Source organism: Pinus tabuliformis, chromosome 1_2 (assembly GCF_031772625.1).
Source record: "Pinus tabuliformis cultivar Carrire ecotype Pingquan chromosome 1_2, CPIR1, whole genome shotgun sequence".
Lineage (NCBI taxonomy): Eukaryota > Viridiplantae > Streptophyta > Pinopsida > Pinales > Pinaceae > Pinus > Pinus tabuliformis.
In genome coordinates, this window is record NC_142298.1 from 1,127,471,804 (window position 1) to 1,127,478,558 (window position 6,755).

General features: G+C 44.8%; 1 pseudogene; it reads left to right on the plus strand.

The window, feature by feature from the left end:
- Positions 1–794: 794 nt before the first annotated feature.
- Positions 795–6,325, plus strand: LOC149210117 (short-chain dehydrogenase reductase 2a pseudogene; annotated as a pseudogene).
- The last annotated feature ends 430 nt before the right edge of the window (positions 6,326–6,755 follow it).

The following is a 6,755-nucleotide window of genomic DNA, read 5'->3' on the forward strand; positions in this document are numbered from 1 at the left end:
TTATCAAGTTTTTTAAAATTGAAATTTTTTCAATTAAATTTTTATTGTGTCTTATCAAATTTGATAATGAATCCAATTCTATTATAAAAAAAATAATTCAAACGCTGTTTCGTGATGCGTGTATTGATATTTTTGGTTGTCCTTTTGTCATAACCAAAAGTCAACGGCGGGGTCATAAATATAATATAATATAATTGTGGAGATCTCAGTTTCAGTTCATTTCTTATTATTAACCGTTAGTTGGATATTGTCTCGTCCTCGGTCCCACGTGTAAGGACCTGCGGTTCCTTGGCACGCCCACCGGCATGAAGTGCGACAGCTCGACTTGGTGAACAAGCGGTTAGACGAAGAAATGTGAGCTCTAACTTAATGTGCGTGGAGACATATGTTATAATACACATAAGGAAGGAAGAGTGAGAGTTTATAAGGCGTGGGGAAGCATGCAAACACACCCACTGGCCGACCTATGACTTGGGCAAAGGCCGACGTGCGAAATGGCAAGATTGCGAAGTGTAGTGGCATTCCATTACATGGAGGACGAGTCGGCTTGGGCAGCTCGACTCGCCCTTCCATTCATATAAGTAAACAAATGTGTGGAGTCATTTGGCATCAATTCATTCGATCTTCACAATGCATACAAGAGAAGTGTGAGGTAGGAAGGTGAAGCTGCATCCATAGAGGAGGCCCAGCTCTATGCACCCATCCTTGGGCAAGGTCGCATGGTGAAACATCGCACAAGGTTGTATCGGTGAAGGCGCAGGTAGAGGTCACTCGCCGTTCGGGTGAAGGCGCCGATGTTCGCGCAGAACGCGGGTGAAGGCGTCGGTGTTCGAGCAGAACGCGGTGAAGGCGCTGGGCGCTCGGTTGACACGGTTTCTTGGGTGGCTCGGGTGAGCACCCGCTCATCGTGCAAGGCTAAATGTGGAGGTGGAAAAGGGGACTCGGGTGAGGTCGCCCGCCCATCGACACAAGCTTCAGTTGTGAAGCTTGGTTGGCAGCTCGTGTGAGGGCACGCCCGCCCGACTTGGGCAAAGAATCTTGGTTATCACACGGAGGTGTGAGAAGTTGTAATTTTGGCTAAGTATGAAACTTGGTGTTTCCCAAGTATACTTGTAAAGCTTTGTAACATTGAAAGATTGTATAATATATTATTCAGGCAGACTCATTGTTCAGGGAGTTGCCCCTCCCTTTATACTGTGCAATTGTGTTCTCTTGTATAATCGTTGATGATAATGAATGTGTATGGGTGTTCATTGGTATAAAGGAAACATAATAATTACTTGGTTGAGAAACACAAACTAAGTAGGACATATGGTTAGGCGTAGTCCATGAACATAAGTATTGGTGAAAAGAAAGTGTTCGGTGGTGCCACATCTCGCCAAGAGCGGTTGAAAGACTACCGCAGGTGTGGGGGCATGACAGTTGGTATTAGAGCAAGGTTGCTCGTGACAAAGTGCAGATGCATTGAAGATGATTCAAGGTTGAAGAAGCTTGACAGTTGGTGACAGTGACGCAGGTACTTGCAGGTGAAGGAAGCTGTTTCACATGCAAGTGGAACAAGAGCTGGTTTAGGTTGCAGGCAACTCGGTGAAGCTGTTGGATGGTTGAAACTAGATCGAAAAGAAGGAAACTGTTAGCAATGGTAGGTGAATCTCAGGTTGGGTCTAGTCATGGTGCGAAGGATGCTACTATGGCATTCATTGAAAAGGTGTTGGAAAGGATGGAGGACTTAGAGGCTTACTGGACTAAGAAGATGGACTTGGTTGAGAAGGATCAAGAGGCCAATTCGAATATGAGGGAAGAGCTCAATGAACTCCAGACTCAACACGAGTACATTGATCTTATGTGTACACAACTTGAAGTAAAGGTCAAGGAGATTGAAGAGGCAAGAGATTGAGGTTTGGCAAAAATTGTGAACTTGAAGAAATCTCTTGATAAAGCCAAAGATGAGATCGCGGTGTTGAAGAAGGCCATGAGGCATAACTCAGGTGGAGGAGTGCCTCATGTGAAAGTTAAGGAACCGAAATCTTATGATGGTACAAGGAGTGCAAAAACTCTTGGCAACTTTCTCTGGGATGTGGAGCAATACTTGGAACGCTTGGGTCTATCCAATGATGAGACAAAGGTAAAGGTAGCTGCTTAGTTCTTGACGAAGGATGCTAAGATATGGTGGCAAAGGAGGATGGATCAGATTGCCAATGGCAGAGCTGATGACATAACTTCGTGGGATGACATGAAGAAGGCTTTGCAGACCCATTTTAGTCCTTAGGATGAAACGTGGGAAGCAAGGATGAAGATTAAGTTCATAAAGCAGATAGGGAACCTACAGACATATCAGCGGGAGTTTGCAAGTGCGGTTTTGGAACTTCCTGACATGGTGGAGAGGGACAAGGTGTTCAACTTCATTATTGGATTGAAGCCTTGGGCACGCAATGAAGTGAAGAGGCAGAAGATTAAAACACTTGAGGAAGCTTTTGCTGCTGTGGACAGGTTGGTGGAGCATTATGATGAGACTTCTGATGATAGGAAGAAGAAGTTCGATAAGCCAAAAGAAAAGAAGAAGGATGATGCTTCAAAATCAGATGATAAGTCGAAGACGAAGAAAGCCTTGAAGTGTTGGATATGTGCTGAACCACATACGGTGAAGAATTGTCCTTCTAGACCGAAAGTGGCTGCTATTGCACAGTCTAATGTGAAGAATGAAGAAGCTTCTGTGGGGATGATGCAAATACTTGGTGTTGCTGCTGCTACAGAGGTGGTATCTCGGAGGGATCCTAAGAGGAACAATTTGGAGTATGTTCGAATGAAGATTGGGGGTGATGATATACTCACTATGGTGGATAGTGGGGCTACTCACAACTTCATGAGTGAAGATACAATGAGAAGGATTGGGCTAAAGTTTGTACTGGTGAAGGCACAAATGAAGACAGTGAATTCTCCTCTTGATTGTGTTCTTGGTGTAGCTGAAAAAGTCGACACAACACTAGGTGAGTGGATAGGGAAAGTCAACTTCACTATAGTGCGGCTTGATGACTATGAAGTTGTACTGGGGATGGAATTCTTGAAACAATTTGATGCTATGATTGTTCCACATTTGAAGAGGCTGTACATTTACGATGGAAGGGAAGATGTACCCATTGGTGTTCCAACCATTGGTGTGACGAAGCCTGATTGTAAGTTGGCAGTAATGAAAATGGAGGATGAGAAGCGAATGGAAGACATGAGTAAGCAGTTGTCTATGGTTGAGACAAAGCTTACCGAGCAGTCATTGGTCATTAGGACACTATCTGATAGTATCTTGGATTTGTCAAGAAGGCTAGAAGAAGTTGAGGATGATGATGATGATGAGGAGACTTATGTGAGGCCGAATGTCCAAGAGGAGGATCGGGTCACTTATCTACAGAGGATGGAGATAGAGAATCCTGACAGATGGATTGAGCTTATTAGTGAGGGTGAGCCTTCAGGTTATACTCCCTCTACATCTTCTTAAATGACATAGAAGATGGGGCTCATTGTTAGCTGCTCATGGCAGTGAGTCCTTAAAACAGGTTGAGCAGGTATGGCAAATGGTGCAGGGATGGTTTGGCATCAAGCATCATGACATGTTGCAGATGGGATGTAGTTTCCATGGACCTGAGCATGGATGAGATTCCTGGTGAGTCCAGGATGTGGCAAAATCCGAGATAGACTGGTGAAGGCATAAGGATGTTCACTCTCATGGCTTGAGCGTGATAGTTGGATTAGCTACCCAACTAGTTCAAACATGGGGTGTGGAAGTGCACGAAGAGATGTTGGCATCAGGCAGACAAGGAAGATAGTTCACAGGATGGGACGACACATGATGGAGATGAGAGTTCTACATATGTTGCAGGGATGTTTTCAGTATGTGGAGGAGTCGATATCATGGACCAAGGATGAGACAGTTGTTGATGTTGATCTTGGTGGATGGATACCAGGATGGAATGTTGTTGAGGACGATAATGATTTCAGGTGGAGGAGGATGTAAGGACTTGCGGTTCCTTGGCACGTCCACCGACATGAAGTACGATAGCTCGACTTGGTGAATGAGCGGTTGGACGAAAAAATGCGAGCTCTGACTTAATGTGCGTGGAGACATATGTTACAATACGCATAAGGAAGGAAGAGCGAGAGTTTATAAGGCGTGGGGAAGCATGCAAACACACCCACCGGCTGACCTACGACTTGGGCAAAGGTTGACGTGCGAAATGGCAAGATTGTGAAGTGTAGGGCCGTTCCATTACATGGAGGACAAGTCAGCTTGGGCAGCACGACTCGTCCTTCCATTCGTATAAGTAAACAAATGCATGGAGTCATTGGCATCAATTCATTCGATCTTCACAATTCATACAAGAGAAGTGCGAGGTAGGAAGGTGAAGCTGCAGCCATAGAGGAGGCGCAGCTCTATGCGCCCATCCTTGGGCAAGGCTGCACGGTGAAACATCGCACAAGGTTGTATCAGTGAAGGCGCGCGTAGAGGTCGCCTGCCATTCGGGTGAAGGCGTGGGTGAAGGCGCCCGTGTTCGAGCAGAACGCGGGTGAAGGTGCCGGTGTTCGGGCAGAATGTAGGTGAAGGCATCAGGCGCTCGGTTGACACGAGTTCTTGGGTGGCTCAGGTGAGCGCCCGCCTATCATGCAAAGCTAAATGCAGAGGTTGAGAAGGGGACTTAGGTGAGGTTTCCCGCCCACCGTGCAGAGGTAAACGAAGGGTGACTCGAGTGAGGTCACCTGCCCATCGGCACAAGGTTCGGTTGTGAAGTTTGGTTGGCAGCTCGTGTGAGGGCGCGCCCGCTCGACTTGGGCAAAGAATCTTGGTTATCACACGGAGGTGTGAGAAGTTGTAAATTTGGCTAAGTATGAAACTTGGTGTTTCCCAAGTATACTTGTAAAGCTTTGTAACATTGAAAGATTGTATAATATATTATTCGAGCAGACTCATTGTTCAGGGAGTTGCCCCTCCCTTTATATTGTGCAATTGTGTTCTCTTGTATAATTGCTGATGATAATGAATGTGTATGGGTGTTCATTGGTATAAAGGAAACATAATAATTACTTGGTTGAGAAACACAAACTAAGTAGGACATATGGTTAGGCATAGTCCATGAACATAAGTATTGGTGAAAAGAAAGTGTTCGGTGGTGCCGCACCTCACCAAGAGTGGTTGAAAGACTACCGCAGGTGTGGGGACATGACACCACGAGCCATGTTGGGAATCTGCCATGGGTCCTTTACACTTCATCAATTTTGTAAAACCCACTAGAACGTGCGTTGCCACTACTTTAGCGATAGTATGATATCCTCAATAATTTCATTTATAAGTACCGTTCCCTACGCCCTATACGCATCTATCCATATTCTTCTCTCACTTATCCATAATTTTTGCTCCACCATTTTCCGGAGAGCGGGGACTAATTCCATATTTCTCCATTTCTATTTCTCTCCCCAATCAAAACCATGGAGTCTAACAGACATCTTAATGGAGGCACTAGTTGTGTTGGAAATCTGAGCAACCTTGGAGATTGACGGTAATCATAACATGAGAAAAATTCACTCTAACCTTCTACCTTCTTTTTTTTCTTTCAATTTGGTAGGATTAATTTTCTGAAACTATGTATTTGTTGAATTGAATGGTGCATGCAGATTGGAGGGGAAGGTTACAATAGTAACGGGTGGGGTAGCGAGCATAGGAGAAGCCATTGTTTGGCTGTTCGCAAAGCACAGAGCGAAAATCATAATCGCAGAAATTGCAGAGAAAGGTGGCAGAAAGCTTGAGGAATCCATTTCTCCCACTGTGGCAACTTACGTGCGCTGCAATGTGAGCAAAGAAGAAGATGTGAGTGCCGCAGTGAATGTGGCCATGGATAAGTATGGCCAACTGGACATTATGTATAACAACACTGGAACTAACGACAACTTTTTGGTGAAGAGCATGGCAAAGTATGATATGGAGCAATTCGATCGAGTGATGAATGTAAACATGAAAGGAGTGATGCACAGCATTAAGCATGCTGCCCACGTTATGATCTCGCGGAAGAAGGGGTGCATCATCTCTACAACCAGTGTGGCAGGTATTCTTGGAGGAGCTGCTCCTTACTCCTACACTGCATCGAAGCATGCAATCCTTGGATTGACTAAAAATGGCGCAGTTGAGCTTGGAAAATACGGGATCAAAGTGAACACTGTGTCCCCTTATGGCATGGCCACGACACTTGCAGTTCAATATTTCAAACAAGGGGATGCCTCCTCAATTTCCGAAGACGATAAAGCTACGATGGAGGGCTTCTCCAACAGTATTGCCAACTTATAGGGACACACCCTTAAAGCAGAGGATATTGCGGAAGCCGGTCTCTACTTGGCCAGCGATGAGTCTAAATATGTTAGCGGGCATAACCTGGTCGTTGATGGCAGATACACAGTAGTGAATCACTCGTGGGGCCTTTACAAATAGTTAGACTTCGTATATGTGATTTATATATATTACTTCTCTCTGTGGTGGATTAGAGTCTAGAGCTCTAGTCATATGATAATGTTAGCATTTGCTTTTCCTATTTTATTTTGGCAATCTCTGTAATCCATTTCCCTCGCTTCAATTTCATGTCGGCCAAAATTATTTTGTTGGATCTGTGAATATGCCCATGGCATCTGTGTGTGCCATTTCAAAGGGCAGTATGTGTGTACCATTTCAAAGGGCAGTATGGATAGTTGTTACAATTACTTAATATTTAATGTTATCTGCT